Source organism: Chinchilla lanigera, unplaced genomic scaffold (assembly GCF_000276665.1).
Source record: "Chinchilla lanigera isolate Chin_1 unplaced genomic scaffold, ChiLan1.0 scaffold00040, whole genome shotgun sequence".
In the NCBI taxonomy this organism is placed as follows: domain Eukaryota; kingdom Metazoa; phylum Chordata; class Mammalia; order Rodentia; family Chinchillidae; genus Chinchilla; species Chinchilla lanigera.
Window position 1 is genome coordinate 14,022,735 of NW_004955441.1, and position 19,186 is coordinate 14,041,920.

The following is a 19,186-nucleotide window of genomic DNA, read 5'->3' on the forward strand; positions in this document are numbered from 1 at the left end:
GCCCATGGGTATCCGACACTGGCCCATAGGAAGTGAGTAGGAAAAGGACGACCTTTCCAACAAACGGTGCAGGAGCAAGTACATTTAACCATATGCAAAAGTGAACCTCAGTCATTACCTCATTCCATGCAGTTTGAAATTGATTGGTAAGAGCTAAAACTATAAAGCTTTTAACAGAAAATCTGAGTGACCTTGGATTTGGCAAAAATTCTTTCAAAGCACAAGCAACAGCAGTGCAACTTTAATTTAATGCTATTGAACTGCACACTTAACAACGGCTAAAGCAGTAAATTTTATATATATTTTATCACAATTTTTTTTTAAAAGGTAGAGAACATCTGCTCAGATACTTGTCTAGGGGGAGGTGGAGAGAGGCATGATTCATGAAAGGAAAAAAAAATCAACAAATTAGACTTATCATAATTTAAATTTTTTGTGGGTAGGGTGGTACACACTTGTAATCCCAGCGACTCAGGAGGCTGAGGCAGGAGAATCACAAGTTTGAGGCCAGTCTGGGCAATTTAGCGAGATTCTGACTCACATCAAAATAAAAAGACCCGAGGGTGTAGCTCAGTGGCACAGCATTTGCCTAGCATTTTGTGAGGCTCTGGGTTCAATCACTGGTACCGCACACAGAAAGGAAAAAAATCAAACAAAAGACTATGCCAAATGTTGGAAGAATTGGAGCAACTGGAACTCTCATCACTACTGGCTAGAATATAAAGGAGCATAACTACTTTGGTAAGTAGTTTGGCCACTTCTCACAAGTTTAACCTTCTACCTATTAAATGATCTAGAATTTCCCTGTCTAGGTATTTGCCCTAGAAGAAAACAGAAGCATATGTCTACAGAAGATTGTACTTGAAGGCTCATAGTCACTTGATATGTAATAACTAAATACTATGAACAGTTTAAATGTCTATCAAGGGGTGAATAGATAAATTATAGCCTAACACAGTATATAATGGAATACTACTCAGCAAGAAAGAGGAATGAACTATTGGTGCATGCAACACGTGGATGAAACTCAAAATAATTATGCTGAGTGAAAGAAGTTAGACCAAAAAAGAATACATGCTGCCTACTTCCATATATAAAAGTCTAGAAAATGCAAATTAATCTATGGTGACAGAAAGCAGACAATTGGTTTCCTAGGAACAGAGTAGGGTAAGGAGGAAGAGATGCACTACAAAGGGGCACAGGAAGCTTTGCGGAATGGTGGACATACTTCCTGTCTTTTCTTAAAAATTTATTTATTTTTGATATTCATATCTTGATTGTAGCAATGGTTTCATGGATATATACATAGGTCAGGAAAATTGTTTTCTTTAAATACATGCTATTGGGGTTGGGGATTTAGCTCAGCGGCACAGCGCCTGCCTGGCCAGCACAAGGTCGTGAGTTCAATTCCCGGTACCAGAAAAAAACCAAAAACCACAAAAAAGAATTTAAAAATAAATAGATACATGCTATTAACTGCATCCCCATTATAATTCAAAGAAAACCTTTTAGAGAAAGAAAAAAGAAAGAGAAAAAAAAAAATCTACCATCTGCCTTCAGAAGGCAACACAGGGTCACAGCTTTTGCGCGGACGGTGGAGCCTTCACTAGGCCTGGATCCCAGCTCTCCGACTTGCAGATGGTGTGATCTCAGCCAAATCATGTGTTCTAGCCAAGCCTTGCTCTCTTCATCTGCAAAACTGGAGTGGTAATAGTGTTGTGAAGACAAAGTCAGTTGGTATAGAGAACAGTAGCTAAAGCATGGTAAATACAGTGGGCCCTTGTTTCACAAACTTAATTCTTGCCAAGATTCTCGTCACAAACCGAATTGGACAAGAATGGAATCAAATTTCCCTGTCGGGTCAGCAGTGAACCTAACCACTAATTTTGATTTGGTTTTCGTTCAACTCAGTTTGCAAGCAGAATTGCAGAAGGAATTAGGTTTGTGAACCTAGGTACTGCTGTATTGGCTACCACCGCGATCACCCTCATCAATATCCTCCTCCTCGCCACCACCGGTAGAGCTGCTGATTGAAATGCACAGCGGAGGGATGCAGTAGTACAGATCCACATTGGAGGGAACGGGTGAGAAGCTAAGAATTCAAGGCTGGTGGGGACACCCAGTAACCTCGCACCTCTAGGCCTAACGTTTTGAGGCAAACTCCGCCTTGAGGCCAGTCCCCAGGCTTAGCCAGGCTGAACACTGCAGGGGAGAAAATACATGGACACACCTGGTTTAAAGTGTGTGGGCAGGAAAAGAAAAACACTGGTAAGCAGCACAGGGGCCTTCCCTGAAGGCCGCAAGTTTCCAGCCAATACCCTGCTCTTGTTGCATTAGTCATATTTGAAGAAAGACTTTCCTCTGCCCCTCTCACCAGGGAAGGGGCTTCCTGGCATAGCAGAGGGACTTCCTTTCTGCCTTCCAAAGAAGGACTAAGCGGGGAAAGTCAGGAGCCAGGCCTGTGCAGAGGAATGGGTAGGGATCCCATCTAGGAAGAGAGTGTGTGGAAATCACATGGTTCCAGTTAACTGCCTCGTGGCTAAACCTCAGTTCGCTGTGGATCTAGGTGACACTTGAGAGGACCACCACCTTCTGAGCTTCTTCCAGGTCTGAGTGACGGGGGCTCCCACTCCATCCCTGCCCCAAACGGTGACAGGGCAGTGGTAACGCTGCTGGTGACTGGCTCTTCCTGGGCAGGCCAAATGCAGGACGTGGGCGGAAGCACTGGACAGGGCATGGGGGACATGGCTGGTCAGAAACCCAAGGTGCTTCATCATGGGGCCAAGTCAGTACAGACTGAAAGAGCATGGTACTAGCAGGTGGGGCTGCGACAGGATCCAGCTGCCCCGAGGCCTGGGCCCACGCAATTCTATTCTCTGGGAGAAGATCCTACAGGAGCGTAGGCAAGAATTGGGAAAAGGGTGGTTCAAATCAAGATGGCGCTTGCCGAGCGTGGTGGTGCACGCCTGTAATCCCAGCACTCAGGAGGCCACCAGCCTGGACTACACAGTGAGTTCAAGGCCAGCCTGGACTACACAGTGAGACCCTGTCTCAAAAAAAAAAACAAGATGGGGCTGAGCCAGGCCAGTGCGCCCGCCTCTGAGAGGGCGTGAACCTGATGGTGTGCTCTGTGGGAAAGTGTCCCGACTTGGAAGAACCTCAAACTCCAGCTCCCCGCTCTACCAGTTACCTACCACTTGCCCCACACCAGCCTGCTCTGATCCCCTCGTGCCCTGGTGGCGTCCTCCAATGGCGTCACCTGGGGTTTCCTCGCCCCTGGCTTCTGGATGGGGTGGGCCAATGTGAGACATGGCAAGGGCGGGGTATGTCTCTCCTGTTCCCTGCTTCCTTTGGAGTCTGGTCCTGGCCGTGACTGTGTCCCTCTAGGACTCTAGATCCACACTGTGCCTCTGGTTCTCACCCCGTCTCTAACACAGTCTTTCTCCTCCTTGACCTGCTGAGCGTCCTGCTGTTGCTAGTCTCCGCGTGCCCTTCATTTGTTCCATTAGCTCTGCCCTCACCCCTTTGAGTGAAGTTTCATGGATTCTGTTCCACACCAGGACAGCTACTGGCTGGCTGCCTAGTAACCTGGGCAGCAACATCCGGGCTCTGCTTCCTCATCTCCGGTGGCCTACGGGAAGTTGCACGCACTCCGGGAGATAATGCACACAGTCAGCCACTGCTCTTGTCCTGTGTGAGGCCCCAGCAGAAGGCCTTCAGAAAACGGTGACGCAAGAATTCTGCAGGTCTCCTACCTCTTGCCCCTGCTCCCTGAGCCCTTCTTCTCATGAGATAAACTCTGTGCGCTCAGACTGCCAAGAACAGGGCACGCACCCCTCCAGCAACCGTCACGCAGGCCTGAGAGGGTAGGTGGGCACTCTGCCAGCCCAGCACATCAAGCAAATGTCTCCCAGCAAAGGTCAGCCTGCCCAAAATAAGGAAGTACCTGGAACCAGAAAAGGTAAATCCAAACCCCAAAATACAGACACCTAGCATTTCAATCAACACAGCCTGCAGTGCCCTTGGAAAGCACTGTTTATGCGACAACAAACCACTTAAATGACCCAAGGTTGGAACCACAAGGACTCCTTGGATGGCATATGAGGGACACGGCTGGTAAGGACTCCACAAGGTAGCAGGGTGCAGCTGGGTGGCTCCTCTGCCTCTCTGCCTTGGAGCTGCCAGTTTCTCCCCGAGGGACCAGGCCCTGGGGGCGCTGCTGTGAGCGGCGTGTCTGGGGAAGACCCCAGGCTCAGTCAGTGCAGCCTGCTTCATCCCAGGTACTCACACCAACTCTGTGTTACCCTTAAGGCAGGAGGAAGAAAGCAATTATTTCTCCCTGGGGATGGAGTTGAGAGGAAGGACGCTGGTGTGATGATCAAATCATGGCCTGGAGTCCTGAGGGCGAATCCGGGCCCTGACACTAATTGCTGTCTGACCTTGGCAAATGTGCTTACCCTCCCAGTGACTCTGTTTTGCTGCCGAAAGATGAGGACAATAGTGACAACACGCCTGCCTGGTAGCATTTCTGTGAGGATTGAGTGAGTTAATCGATATAAAGTGGTTGGAACTGAGCCTGACGCAGGGAGAGAGCCCGGGTACCCACTGCTGCTTCACGGATGGTGCACCAATTTCAAGGGGGGCTGCAGCAACCCCTCCCATCCCACACGCCCTGTTCCAGAGTCCCTGCCCGGACGAAGAGGTGGCGTTTCCTTTCCCGCTGAATCTTGACTGGCTTGGATCTCGGTGGCTCTATGAGTTGTGGCAGAAGTGACAGTCTTGGACTTCTGGGCCTTAGGAGCATTTGCAACTTCCATGCTATGAGGAAGCACAAATCACACGAAAGACTGGGGCAGGTCCGGCTGGGATCTCGGCTGACAGCCAGCACCCAGCGCTGCTTGTGTGACTGAGGAAGCCTTTGAGGTGACTTGCTCCAGCCCCAACCATTGTTTGACTGACCCTGCACGAAAGCCACTGCGCTGGGGCCACTCAATTCCCACTGCTGTGAGGGATAATCAAGTGACTACTGTTGGGGCTGGGGATTTAGCTCAGCGGCACAGCGCCTGCCTGGCAAGCACGAGGTCGTGAGTTCGGTTCCCGGTACCAGAAAAAAAAAAAAAAAACAAAAAAAGTGATTATTGTTTTAAGCCATTGAATTTTGAGGCAATTTGCTATATAGCAATGAATAGTATGGCTATTTTAGTGATATATAACGTCTTTGTCCCTTACCAAAGTGCGAGCTAAAACAAAATAGGGACTGAGTTTCTCTGTGTGAGTAAGGAAAGCTGCACTCAGAAAGGTGAAATGACTTGTCTAAAATTGCACATCCAGTAGCTGTTCCAGTGAAGACAAGCTCTCACGTCTCCTGACGCTTCCAATAGGTGTCCTCTGTCCTGTGCCACGCCGCTGTGGAGCAGATCCCACGCACACAGCTCTGCATAGCGTCCTAAACTAGGCCGTACTCTACAGTGATGTCATCTCAGGACTTCAAGCCTGGACTCCTCTGAAACAGATAGTCGGGGTGGGGTTGCTGGCAACAGAACTCAGGGTCTTGCGCTGAGTTATACCCGGCCCACAGATGGTCTTTACGTGAGGTGTTGGAGCAAGAAAGGACTGTGGCATGACTGCGAGAACTGGAGAAGGAATTCCAGAAGGAGAAAAGGCTTCTGGTCTACTGTGAGCTGGCCCTGTGCAGAGCCGGCAGTAGCTCTGCTGGCAGAGAATGGGCCAGAGGAGTCTGGGAAGCAGAGATGAGCGGGGTAGGCCACCCAGGGCCCTGTATATGGGACAGGACTTCTCTGTTGAACTCAACGTGAGAAGTTGCCCCTCTGCTGGTCTCTCTTAGTCCATCTGCGCTGGGTAAATTCTAAATAGTAGAAATGCATTTCTCATAATTCTGGAGGCTGAGAAGTCCCAGAGCAAGGCCCCAGCGGGCTCAGTGTCTGAGGAGGGCCTGGTCTGTCTGCTTCTAAGATGACCCCTTCTGGTTGTGTTCCCCAGAGGGTCAACATTGTGTCCTCACATGGCAGAAGGGACGGAAGGGGTGAACTTGCCCCTGCAAGCCCTTTCATGAGGCATTAATCCATTCACGAAGTCAGAGCGCCTGAAGACCCCAGCACTTCCTATCACCTCCGTGGGGTTTGAGTTTCAGTATGAACTCAGGAGGGACGCACCCAGACCACAGCATGTTCGAAACAACGGGCTAAGCCAGGGGAGAAATGGGCCCAGGAAGAGACCTCTGTCCCCAGAGCCAGCCGTGTCAAGGGGAGGCACCCATGACGCCGCTGAGGAAGATGGCGCTGCTCCTTCTGTCTCAGAATCCAAGGCTGCAGACCACAGGAGACAGAAATGCTCCATCTGTTCTCCGCTGTCCCTGTCCTTCCTGTCTTTGCCAGTCTCCAGTTTCTGGCCAGTGGAGGGAAACATGACAATTAGGATTTCTCTGGAATCTTGGCAACAGAACCCAGGCTTTTATTAGCGTGCAATTTTAAAAACATGGCACTGACTTCAGTCACAAATAAATTAAATTCTGTTCAGCACCTTGGCCTCTCTAGTTTAACTTACCAAGTGATTTACTTTATTGTGCCTTTAACCCAGCCTCTCTGGCAGCTGACCTTTCAGTGGTGTCATTTATCTTGTCTCAGGGGTGCACATCACAGGCAAACCTGAAGCCCCCACTTAGAAACAATACGTAAAGCGTACCTGTGTTTTAGACATACACTCCATGGGGCGCAGCTTAAGACTAAGGGCCCAGGGATACTCCAAGGACCAACGCCAATGTGCGCGTCATCTAAAGTGTTACAGCCTCACTTTCCCCGTGTGTAAGAGCGGGAATGGTGTGGGATTGCTCCCTAAAAATAAAATTCTATGCTGAAGCATTTGACTTTAGTCCATGAGTACGGAGTCCTTTCCGTGAACAGACTGAGGTAATAGAACCACAGAGGAAAGCAGAACATAGTCCTTATTCTCAGGACTTCAGTCCACTCAGGGAGAGAGGACTCACACAGCAGCCAGTAAAAGGCTGGCAAGAGTGGCAGCATGGATTGCAGAGGCGATGGATGCCGAGGTCAGCCAGAAAACGACGCATGACAGGCGTGGTGGCGAATGCCTATAATCCCAGGCAGCAGGATGGAGAGTTTGAGGCCAGCCCGGGCTACATAGCAAGACTTCATCTCACAAACAAAACAAAACACACAAAAAACCTGTGAGTAGACTGTATCATTTAATCAAAAATATTTTCTACCATCCCTGCACAGCTCCTCCCTATGGGAAGAGTTACCTCCCAGCAACGCCGGTGTCAGACTTGGCCAGACGACTTCATTTCCCGATTGAGCTGATACACATCGCACCCCAGTGGTTTTCAGAGCCATCAGGAGTTTCCTGTGGTTCACAGGCCCCTCCCACAGGTGAACCCCACCCCTTGGAGGCCCTGTTTCTTTAGCCTAAACATGGAATGAAGTAATGAATGGAATGGAACCATAATGAATGATGAACATCTAACATACATGGGAAATAATCCTTCCTGGTTGGAACTGTCTGTTATACAGCATAACTTGGTCTAAACTGACTGACAAAAGCTTCATGCAGAAAAATCTGAAGACCAGTTATGTATTAAGTGTCTTGTATACTAAGCAAAGCCCCGTAACAGGAGCCAGAAATATTTGTGAATTTTGTTTTGCTTTTTATTTTCATAAGACAAGGTCTTGCTATGTATTCAGGCTGGCCTTGAACTCACTTTGTAGCCCAGGCTCGCCTGGAACGCCCAGTGATCCTCCTGCCTCAGGCTCTTGGGTGCTGGGATTGCAGGTATGTGCCACTATGCCTGGCTGATTGTGATTTTTTTTTTCCCCTGGTACCGGGAATAGAACTCATGACCTTACGCTTGCCAGGCAGGTGCTGTGCTGCTGAGCTAAATCCCCAGCCCCATGATAGTGATTTTTTTAAGTCAAAAATAGTATTAATGAATATCCTTTGTATTGAACTTAATGGTGCACACAATATTTTTTTTTTCCACTACTGCGGGTAGAACACAGGGCTTCACACATATTAGGCAAGCACTTTACCATGGAGCTGGTTTCCCCTTCTGTGGGAAATTCTGTGGATAGGATGTGGATGCAGGGCTGAGACTCATCTGAGAAAAGGAGGAAAGGAGTGCGACAAATGACAAACAACAAAATAGTGAGTATGGACAAAAATAAACTGAATTAGCATTGGTGCAGTGGCGCACACTTATGGTCCCAGCACTTGGGAGACTGAGGCAGGAGAATCGCCATGAGTTTAAGGCCAACCTGGACTACATAGTGGGTTCAAGGCCAGCCTGAGCTACATAGTGAGACCCTGTCTCAGAAAAAAAAACAATCAACCAATCAAACTGAATTAATTTCTAGCATACAATCCAGATGATCTCCACTCACTGCCAATGTGACTCCTGATCTTCTGGGCCCTCTACCCCGACTAAGCTCCCCAGCACCAAAGCTGGGGTGCAAGTTGTAGAACTGAACCCAGGTCAGTGCAGCACAGCCAGAGTGGGGCGGGTCATATCAACCAGACAGACGTGACTCAACCAGCTGCGCTTGAGATCTCAGGCACTGTGGTTTGACCAGGGCAGGTGACCTAGGGCTAATAGGGTCTTCCTACTCCCGTCCTGCCTCTGGGAGTGCTGAGTGGTTGATATAGTGCCAGGGATGAGGATCCTTCCCCCCAGGAATATCCCACTCTAACTTGACTCTCATTGGATTCCAGCCTCCTTTGTGTACCATCTCTTGTTTGAGACTTTCATGCACGATGAAAGTAGCTTGGGTTCACACACTCTCCCTTTTTGAGACAGCATGCATCAGTACTTACTAGTGCCACATACCATTTTAGGGCCTTTGCGTGAATTACTCCAATACCATAACTCGACTGTTATTATGTCCACAGTACTGATAAGGAAGCTGGAAAATTTTGGTGCAGTTACTATTTACAGGGCAATGACTCAAAGGGGTGTCCTGAAGCATATTGGAGGAATTGAAGAGATCAGAAGGTCAAAATCTGTACACACATTTGGTCATATTGTAAATGCATGGCAACCTGGCTGGATGTCTCAGGGAGCCCCCATTTTTCTTTCCCTAGCTAAGAGGAAATTTACTCAGGGGAGAGACAATTGGATTGGGAGCTGGAAGTCCTGGCACTCAAAGTCTGAACTTGTCTCTGATTAAGTGAATGACTTGAATAGGTACCTCCCTGAGCCTAGATTCCCTATCAATGCAATGGAGGTTGAGGGCTGGCACTGGACACCCAGGGACTTTGCCGTGGATTTACTATAAAGTCAAAGCCAGCTCAGGGACTGCTCTTCCAATCTGCACATCACCTTCAGTACTCTTAGGCACAGTGCTTTTGATCCATTTAATTATAGAGAGTAACTGCAGCAGGATTTTGCAGTTTCCTCATCCGCAGTGGGGGTGAGAGTAATGACCTCAGGTCCAATGACACCTCTAGTCTTTGGCCCGGCACTGTGCAGAGCAGCTGGGAGAGGCATTCCTGGGAAATGAGCTGGAGGCTGCTACAGTTGGGCTTTTTTCCCGAACAGCTGGTGCAGAGAGCAGGGCGGGTAGGACAACCTCTAAGAGCAACCAACCGCGGTGTCTATCAAGGACGACCTAGATGGCCGCTAGCCAGCCACCCATGCATGCATTTTGCGAGCTGTCCTTCTAAGGGATTTTGCTCTCCTTCTAAGGGCTTCTTTCTCTCCAGAACGTGGGGAAGTCTCTCACTCCACATCTGTACCCATCCACCTGGCAGGGCTTCCATCCAAACCTCCTCTTTCCCTGCGGCCCATGTGCAACCTCTACATGGGCTTCAAGACTACCAGTAGAGGAGGGGGTTGCAGGGAAAGTCACAGCCCGTATCCCTGCTCCTGCTCCAGGCACTACAGAAGATCTTCGCTTTTCCCTAAGGCTGCAAGTTTAACCCCTGCAAGGCTGCAGGCTTGTGATAGTAAGCAGAAGAGCGTTAATTACAGGAGAAAAGCAACTGATTGGAGATGGCCTATGACTCTCCTGCCGTGCCGTGGCCCTCTTGACTTCCTGCCTGAATGCAGAGCTAACTTGACTCCCACAGACAGGAGGGCTCTTGGCCACATCTCCCCTGTCTAGACCCAGGCTCCAACCAACACTCTTCTATAAGAAGAGGAAAGCCTCCCTTCCACCAGGCAGAGGGGTAGCTCTGTCTGCTCCCGCTCCCATTATAGCCCTTTATATCAGCATGCACGGACATGTATTTTCTCTTGTCTCAACCTGTCCATCATAGAAGCAGGGCCTTTCCTCTGCGTAATGTAAGATCCAGTACTTTTCCCATAACCCAAAGCAGTATTGGGCGGATGCAGCTCAGTGGCTGAGTACTTGCTGACCACGTGCGTGGCCCTGGGTTTAATGCCTAGCAGCACCCCCCAAAACAAACAAACAAAACAGCTTTTCCCTTAGAAGGATTTACCCTCTTCCCCCAGCTGACCAGGAAACAGTTAAAATATTGGAATTACTGTGTGCCCTGCTCCAGCAGTCCAGCTTGCAAGAGTTTGACGGTCTAGCACGAGAGCACCCTGCAAAGACATGAATGACCAGACTTGGGCCAGTCACAGGTAGAAGTGACAGTGCCAGTCAGCCTGCACAAGAGGTCTTTGCAAGAGGCAAGGTTTTAAACTAAGCACACAGGGAGAATGGCCTTCGAGTCACAGTACGTGACTTCATCAGCCAGCAAGACCAAATTACCCCATGTTTATTTTTAAAGAGTCAATGACCTATGAATAAACAGCACTTGACATTGAAAATTGCCACATTAAATACCGAGCTCCTCTAGCCAATTACAGCAGCCTCCGGAGCTCTTCCAAATTGTCACCTAGGATGAATATGACAGCAAACAATGCTTTTAAAAGTAAGTAATCTGCTCTATAATTATTTTAGCGGCTGCAACTGCCAGCCAGCAGGATCTCTTATGAAAAAGGACACAGTCGTTCCTTATTAAAAATGCATGAATATACAGCCTCTTGATTGTAGAAATAATCAGCGGACTCTCTAATGGAACAAGACTTAGCCATAGAAGAATTAATTAGAGTGAAATTGATTAAGAAGAAGAGGGTAAAAATCTATCTATGATGATTCAGGCTCCAATTAAGCTCAGCATTAATTCTCACATTCTTTTTAAATTAATAGCTTCATCTAAGTGCTCTGCATTAATATTCCAACAGACCCCACCTTGATTTAACCAGATAGAAATGCAAACATTTCCAGTGGAAGCTGAAGATCAGGTTCTTATGGATAGTCAAGTGTTTGTCTTAAGGATTTCAGGAAGCTGGAATTTTTAAGATTATTTTAAGTCAAAGGGGGTGGAGTGGGCAGTGAAATCACCAAATTCCTTCTGGCTTTGAGCACTGAAGACTTTTGTTAGATCATTCAACAGCTAAGGCAAGTGTGCGACACGAATAATTATGGGGCAGCCACCTGAATTCTCCTTGGTGGTTATCTGCTCCAGAACGGATAAGGGGACCTTGCAGGCGTCATATATTCCATTGCTTGCCTTGAGACAGAGCTGAACCGAACCAGAGATCCATAGGTAATTAGCTACCATCTCCTGAGAGGCCTCCAGGGACCAGAACTCTACCGCTACTTTCATAACCTACCCGATCCAGTGGCAAACGGAAAGGCAGCTAATATATTTCCAGTGCTCCCGGCTGACAGTTCTCCCCCACTCTCCTGGCAGCCATTTGAAAAACACAGAAGCTCCCTGCACCATTGATTTTTCTCTTTCACTGCCTCCATTAGGAACCCGCTCCTGGTTCCTGGCTCTGGGTCCCAACTGTGCTTACGTTTCACAGGTCACTGACCTTTCCTCGTTCCCCTAGCGACTGCTGCTTTGCAGCCCTTCTTTCATCTGCTGCCTTGGTTTCGTCCTGTGGCTGGTAAGGCTGAGTACATCCTTTGTCCTGGCCGAGACAGGCAGCTCCTGGTTAAGAAGCACCCAGAGGGCTCGAGGTCTCCCCTGGCCAGGATGCTCCCAGTTACCACTGTGGAACGGGACCCCCAGGGCGAGGTGCTGCAGGCCCCGGCAGTCAGTGACCAGGCAGTCTCAGGAGCAAACCGAGGTAGAAATGGGGAAGAGGCAATTTCAAGCCCTTTGTTTTCTCTTGGTGCCCATTTTAGCTGCAGACGGAGTTGTTCACTGAGGCCTTTGATCAGGGCCTGCCACTGCTTTGGGGAGTTTGCCAGGCGTGGCCAAGGGAAAGGACCAGGCCAAGGGAACAGCACAAGTGGCAATTTTGTCTTCCTGAGCCAACAAGGGAGGTCCCATCACACTGATGACAAATTCTCCATGGTGTCCCTCCCCACGCAGTCTGACTTGCTGGTCTCAATTGCTTAGAGCATGGCTGGGCAGATGACCCAGGAGGGAGCTGGGGTAGGTAGGTTACTATGGAACTGTGGAGTAATTTCACTGAGAACCCCAGGAAGAAGCCCAGACAGTCTCCTTCCCTTTGCGTCTGGCTCCCCTCCCTCACCTCCTCCCCAGGCAGGACTTTGAAGGACAAAGGAGGGACATGGAGAGGTGGCAGGGCTACCTTTTTTACTCAGGAAGCTGCTTTAGCGCTATGTAAATTTCCAGATGCAAATGAATAGTGGGGGACAGGGACGTGGAAGCATCCAACCCCCAAATGCAAATAGCCATGGGGGGCCAGCCAACTCCACCCACATCCTGTCCAGGCCAGTCCATAGCCAGAAGCAATCCTTTCTCTCAGAGCTCATCCACCTCCTGATTCTGGTTTTGTCTCATTCAGATCTTAGCAAATTGCTTCTGAGCACCAATCTGAGACTTTGGCCTTTTCCTCAGTACCGAGAAGGTCGCAAGAGAAAGATGTGATCCCTGCACTCAGAGACATCACAGCCAACAGCAGGATGACACTGAATCCATGGAAGCAAGTGAAAACCACTGTGAATGGTCTACCGCAGCGTATCCAGCTGAGTGCCATCAACTTCACACTGAAGTTGGAGAAAGGCAGGAAGCCTCGGAAGTGGGCTGACGCGATCAGGAAGACCCCAGGGAGCAGAGGTCTCGAAGATGAGTTGGCTGAGGAGAAAGAGGAAAGATTCCAGTGAGGAGCAGGCCTGGGCAGACACAGGCTGGAGGGCACATGAGGGAGTCCTTCCGCCTGGCTGGGGAGTAACGGAAGCCAACCTTTGCAAGACCTTGAATGCCAGGTTTAGACGGTTTTAGGCTGGATGGTCAGTGCTCACATGCTAGCGTGCTGCAGTGTTACCTGGGGCACCCAGCCTGCATGGCTATGAGTATTTTAAGCAAGCACCACAGGTGACGGCTGAAGGCCCCCTTCCTGCCACCTCTTCCTGCCACCTCTTCCTGCCAAGCAGTGGATGTGGTCTGGGTAGAGCTGGGGCTTTGTTTTCGCTATGGAAACCCTGGACCTCAGAGGTTTCCCCAGCCTCGGTGAGGATGTGGAGCCTGTCTCCTAAGAACCTGGAATCTGGGGCAGAGGATTGTTTTGGCTACACCGCTGCCAAAGGGAAAGCAGGCCGGATGAAGCACTACCAGAGTCTTTCCGTAGAAGAGCTGAGAGCCTCCCTTACACCCTGGGGCCCTGGGGCTCCCTCGAGCTATCCCACTGATTAAACAACAGAGAAGTAAGTTTGGTGGAGATCTTTTTACATTATGAAGTTGTTTTACAACTTTTTACATTACGAAGCTCTCTGTTCCTTTAAATAGTCATCTCCCCCTAGCACTGCAACGTGCATCAAATCCAGATCTACCCTTTAATAAAGAGTGTATGGTAAGTTACTTCCTTTCCATACTAAACTTCTATTTGCTTACCTGCTCAATTTTTACTGGGAAAATTTCAAACCTAGAGAAAAGCTGAAGGGATAGTATAGGAAAATCTATAAATCCTTCATATAGAGTCACCAAGTGTTGATATTTTACTATTTGCTCTCTCTCTGTTTCTCTCTTCTGTATTTATGTGTGACAGGTATACTTATAAGTCTCATCAGTGGCAATATTAAATTGGGTCACCAGGCTAAGGAGGACACCATACACGCTAACACTGGTTACATCGACCTAAGCACCACACCACTTTCATTAATCAATTAGATTATGAAGTCCTTGAGTGTAAGAGCTGAGTCTTCTTTGGAAAAATAATGCTGTACAGTTTACAGGACTTGTTCATACAGACTGCTACCAGACTCCTGAGAAAGATGTTTTTATTCTCATTTTATGAGAACACAGCATCTCATCATGTTTAGGAGCTCAGACATGGAATCTTTCACCTATGCTTTAATAAATGTGTCTCCTAACAATTTACTTAACTTCTCTACTACACCTCTGTTCAGCCGCAGGATCGGGATGCAAGGTCTTCTTTGCAGAGTTATTACGAGGACCAAATGAAGGCCTTGCAAAGAAGGATGGCTTGGAGGCTGGGGTGAAGTTCGGTGGAGCAGTGTGGGATTGGCAGACTCAAGGCCCCGGGTTCAATCTCCAGCACAAAGAAAAAGAAAAAAGAAAGAAAATAGTTGACACAGTGTTTGCATACAAAGAACATTGAAACAGCGACAGTGCGATGGATATAAAGCTAAACACACATGCGCATGCACACTCAACATGCAGACCTGTGTATTAATGTGCAGCAAAGTCAGGGTCTGACCTGCGGTACTTGGCTGAATAAATAGCATGGCCCAGACGCAAAGCTCCATTTGCCTATCTCAGAATTCAAATCCTGCACTTCTCCACACAACACCATCCTGCTGGGGCCAGCTAGATTTGCTTTGTATGAGCTCCTTTTTTTTATTTTTTTATTTTATTTAATCTTTTTTATTTTTTGGTTTTTTTCCAGTACCGGGAATCGAACTCACGACCTTGCGCTTGCCAGGCAGACGCTGTGCCACTGAGCTAAATCCCCAGCCCCTGTATGAGCTACTTTATCAAAACCGTTTGAATAATGTATAGAAAAGTTAGACTTGATCTTGTTTATACCCAAGTTCCCATCTTCTTTACACCTAATTTCAATATGCATACTGCAAGACCCACTGTCCTGTTGTGCGGGGTCAGCCGCGGGGCCCTACAGTAAAGCCCTTTCTTCAGGAGCCTTGCTGTGAGCACCTCTGCTCCTTGCTGTGTCCCTTGGCAATCTCCCGACATACCAGATCTCACCAGCTAGGAGAGCAGTCACCGTGCTCCCAGGAGGCGGCACACTGTGTCCGGGTATGCTGCATGTTTGACCCCAAACATTCCCCTCCCTGCTTCGGCAGAATAATTGGTTCAGACTGGGAACAAGACTAGACAATTATCCTTGGTTAAAATGGAGAGACTTTCAGGGCCCAGGGCCCACGCGTTCTTTAGAAATTCCCATTCCTGCTCTACCAAGAGGAGGACCCTTGCTCCAACCCAGTCAGCACAGGAGAGATCCACAGCAGCAGCAAGCCACTGAGTCGGAGATATTTATCCTCGATGAACAGGGATAGGTCCTGCTAAGAACTAATTCCACGAGGCTGGGGTTGTGAAGTGTGGGTTTCCTATTCAGATGGGTATCTGGGGTGCAGGAAAGGAAGGAAAGGTCACATCTAGTGAAGGTTTAGCAGAGGATCCGGGCCTTGGGGACGGTGGGGCTGGAACTGGGGAGGAGGCAGACGGTAATTGCTGACTTGGAGGTGGGGGGTCACAGAGCACTTGCAAACTTCAGAGGCAGGATAGCACGAAGCCTGGCCAGGGCACCGAGGGACAGCGCGTGCAGGAAAGAGGAGCAGCCCTCCCTTCCAGACAAAGAGCAGACGGCTGAGGAGCAGCTGAATATTTCATTGACGGAAAACTGGACGCGGCCATGGAGCTTGGGGTATGGGTTCTGATTTCACGGCTGGTGCACCCAGGTGGCTGACGAGGCCAGAGAGAGGCTCCCCACCCCCAGCTTAGTCTCCTCCTCACAGGATGGGTGCGGATGCCAATCTTTGCCCAACGAGGTCAACAGGTATTCTTGCTCTGGATCTGGAAAATGAACACAGCCCCCACCGCAGCCAGACCCCATTGCCTCACGGGCTCGAAACCCACCTCTGTTCCAGTTATCTGGTGGACACCCTGCTTCCCTATCACGTGCCAGCCTCACGCTCGGCACAAAGGAGACACAGCTGTCTCCGCCTGGGGAGACGGCTTGGGCAGGCAGGCTCCCTAACAGGCCTCTCATTTGGAGACCCCAAACAAGGCGCTATGGAGACCAGAGGCCCATTCAGCTCCCTGGGCCCTCGCTCCTGGAGAAGGTGCCCCATGCAGATGCGCACCCCCTACAGGGAAGGGGAGGATGCTCACGGCATTAGGTGGGAAGGCCAGTCTTTGTCCCCTGTGCCTCCTAATCACGCAAAGGCATTCCAGAGGGAACATGTGCAAGAGAACTTACGTGAGAGAACCTGGGACTGCAGGGGAGACTTAGCACTTTGGGGAGGCTGGGGCTGTGGAAGAGCCAGGGGTGCTGCTGGGAAATGAGATGGGGGAGGGGACCAAGACTCTGTGTGTCGAATAACAGTGCAGACCTGCCCACTTAGCTTTGCAGAGTCTCTGAAGGGTGGCAAGAAGAGCAATGCCAAAGGTCCTCTGTTCTCCTTCTACCCGACGGCCTTTCCGGTCCTGGCGTCCTCTCCAAGCCCCAAACATGCCCCCTCAGCTCCGCAATACTGACGGTACACTCTTGCACGGGCCGGACACAGTTCTGGGCCCTGGGCGACGAGACAGAGCGCACTCCTGTGAATCAGCGAGGAGGGGATGGTTGTTACCAACACGCTAAGTTCTGTGACAGAAGGAAACACAGGGCCGGGGGTGGCGCTCAGCAGTAGAGCACGAATGAGGCCTCGGGTTCCATCCTCAGCGTCACAAGGCAAATAACAGAAATGGGACAACAGCAACGGAGAAGGGGAGGCTGCTTTCCTCTGGACCAGGGAAGACTTCCTTGAACAGACGACGTGGGGTTTGGGTGCTAGAGCAGCACCAAGGAGGGCTGAGGTATGGACTGGGGAGTCCAAGGAATGGCCTCCCGGAAACTGAGGCAGAGCCACTGGGTCCTGGGGCAACACACCTGGAAGACGGTGGCCACTGACTGGTATGGTGAGGCCTCTGGAAGCCCAGCAGATGCTGAGCTAGAGTTAGACCAAGAGCCCAGTCCCACGCTGGCACCAACCTAGGGACTGGGAAGGCCAGGTGGGGATGGGACCTGGAAGGGCTGCCGTCCAAAGTCTGCACTGGGGCCTGGGTGAAGGTCAAGACAGGCTCCCAGCATTCATGTAGGGCTGGTGATGAGTGCTTGCTCCTTTCCAGCTGGGAGTCATGGAAACCACTTGGGGGCCTGGAGAATAATATGGCAGCCACCCACTTGCTCAGAGGATCCGTTCCGCCTTTCCGTCCTGCTTCGGGCGTTTTCAAAGCCCAGCCTGCTCAGGGTTCCTCCAATTTCACAGAGCAAAGCACTGATCCCAGCCAAAGTTCAGGATCATGGAGAACCCAAGGCCGTGCCTGAGTAAGAGTGCAAATCTCTCCTCACAGATTTTCCAGAGATTCCGTCTCAGGCATTCTTGGGCTGACTAATGAGGAATTCAGTGCTCTTCCCCACACTCTTCTCTGCCTTTCCCCATGCGCACACCCTCCCCCGCACGCGTTTCAGAATCGTCTCTTTCTGTGCTGCAGTCTCTGCCTCCTCCTACCCCTCCTCTGCCACCTCCCTTCTGGGCAGGAGCGCACCAGGACATGAAAATGTTACTACAGGAGCCTCCCGGCCAGCCAAGCCCTGGTTCCTCAGAATGCACAGTTAAGGGACCTGAACACAGAGCACCGCCACCTTGGGCCCACTGCTCAGTCTTGCCATGTCTAACACGACCTAAGAAATGATGCCGTTGTACCCAGGGGCTTCTCCTCAAATTGTGCCCTGGCTCTCTCTGGGGAGCTGGCACTGCTGACTTAGGAGAAAGCTAACTCACTTTTTGTGGCTGGGGACCACGGATAGGGTCAGTTCCCGGGGATCAGCCACCGAAAGGGGTTTGGAAGGAGCAGAATATCCCTATAAAACATATATTCAGTCTGGGAGTGGTGGCACACACCTGGAATCGCAGCAAGCTGGGAAGTCAAGGCTGGAAGATAACAAGTTTGAGCCCAGCCTGGGTAATTTCGTGACTTAGTGAAATCCTGTCTCAGAAAAAGGGGTGGGGGCCTGGGGTTTCATGTGAAGGCCTTGGGTTCAATTTCAGTAACCCCCCCCACACACACACACACGTATTGGCACATGGGCTGCAGAGGGTCTGGAAAGACACTTAAACGGACCGCAAAATCATATATGCGTTTTTCCTGAGGGTGGGGGTATGTCTCTTTTGTCTAGTTCTCAAAGATGTGAAAGCCCTAAAAATGGCTATCCATTTTGTGTGGTAGGTAAGACAGGAAATTGAAATGTTTCTCCTCTCATTTCCCTCCCCTGTGGGTTTGAGTTTTATGCAATTCTCATGTTGGGGGAAGCTTGAGTCCACGGACACGTGGGGTGAGCACTCTGAATGTGCAGTGGCTTGGATAACCACTGAGAGAAGACTAAAGAAGACATGATGTCGCTCTTGAGGAGGAGACGCTGCAGCTGTCTGGAGTGGAGAGGGGACAATGAGGGATCACTGGCCCTGCACCCCACGGAGAGGCTGGAGCACCTTGCTGGAATCCAGTCCGGCTCTGCCTTGAATATGCAGCTCTGAAAGAGGTGCTATGCAGATTCCAAGCTGCCAGATCCTGGAGCCCTCGCGGGAGAACCTAGCCTGGAGCAGCCCAAAAGTCACCTGACATCCTGTGCCCTATCCAGGAAGATCAGGAGCCCTAAGTCTAGAGCCACTGCAGAGGCAGACCGAAGACAGCTCGGGGCGCCAACCCAGGCCTTCCCTGACCTCCTCCGGAGGGGAGGGGAGAACAGGGGCCTCACCCACCTACCCACTGGCCCCTGAGTCCCGTTAGCCCTTGGCATGGTAATTAATGGCCAGGAAGCGGTGCATCAGCCACAGCAAGCTAATGTGGCAGGAGCTCCCTCATGACAGCAGAGCTAATAAGAAATTTGCTAATGCAATTTATCACTTTAAAAAGCCATATGTCAGTGAGGATGAGCACTTCTCTGCAGCAACCAGTGTAATTGTCAGAGTGGAGCAGCCAGCAGCTC

General features: G+C 50.1%; 2 long non-coding RNA genes across 4 annotated transcripts in view; one reads left to right on the forward strand and one right to left on the reverse strand.

The window, feature by feature from the left end:
• Positions 1–598: 598 nt before the first annotated feature.
• Positions 599–5,086, forward strand: LOC102017276. Its single transcript, XR_262078.2, has 3 exons — positions 599–741; positions 3,561–3,961; positions 4,312–5,086. It is a non-coding gene; the product is annotated as an uncharacterized LOC102017276 (long non-coding RNA).
• Positions 1,554–19,186, reverse strand: part of LOC106149273 — a 53,495-nt gene continuing 35,862 nt past the window's right edge. The window contains exons 4-7 of one of the 3 annotated variants that reach the window (XR_001235342.1): positions 16,548–16,755; positions 14,354–14,506; positions 11,858–13,092; positions 1,554–1,699 (exon numbers count right to left, since the gene is read on the reverse strand). This is a non-coding gene — a long non-coding RNA (uncharacterized LOC106149273). Of the gene's footprint in view, positions 1,700–11,857; positions 13,093–14,353; positions 14,507–16,547; positions 16,756–19,186 lie in introns of those variants that run through there. The other 2 variants (XR_001235344.1, XR_001235343.1) reach the window with 2 other exon arrangements.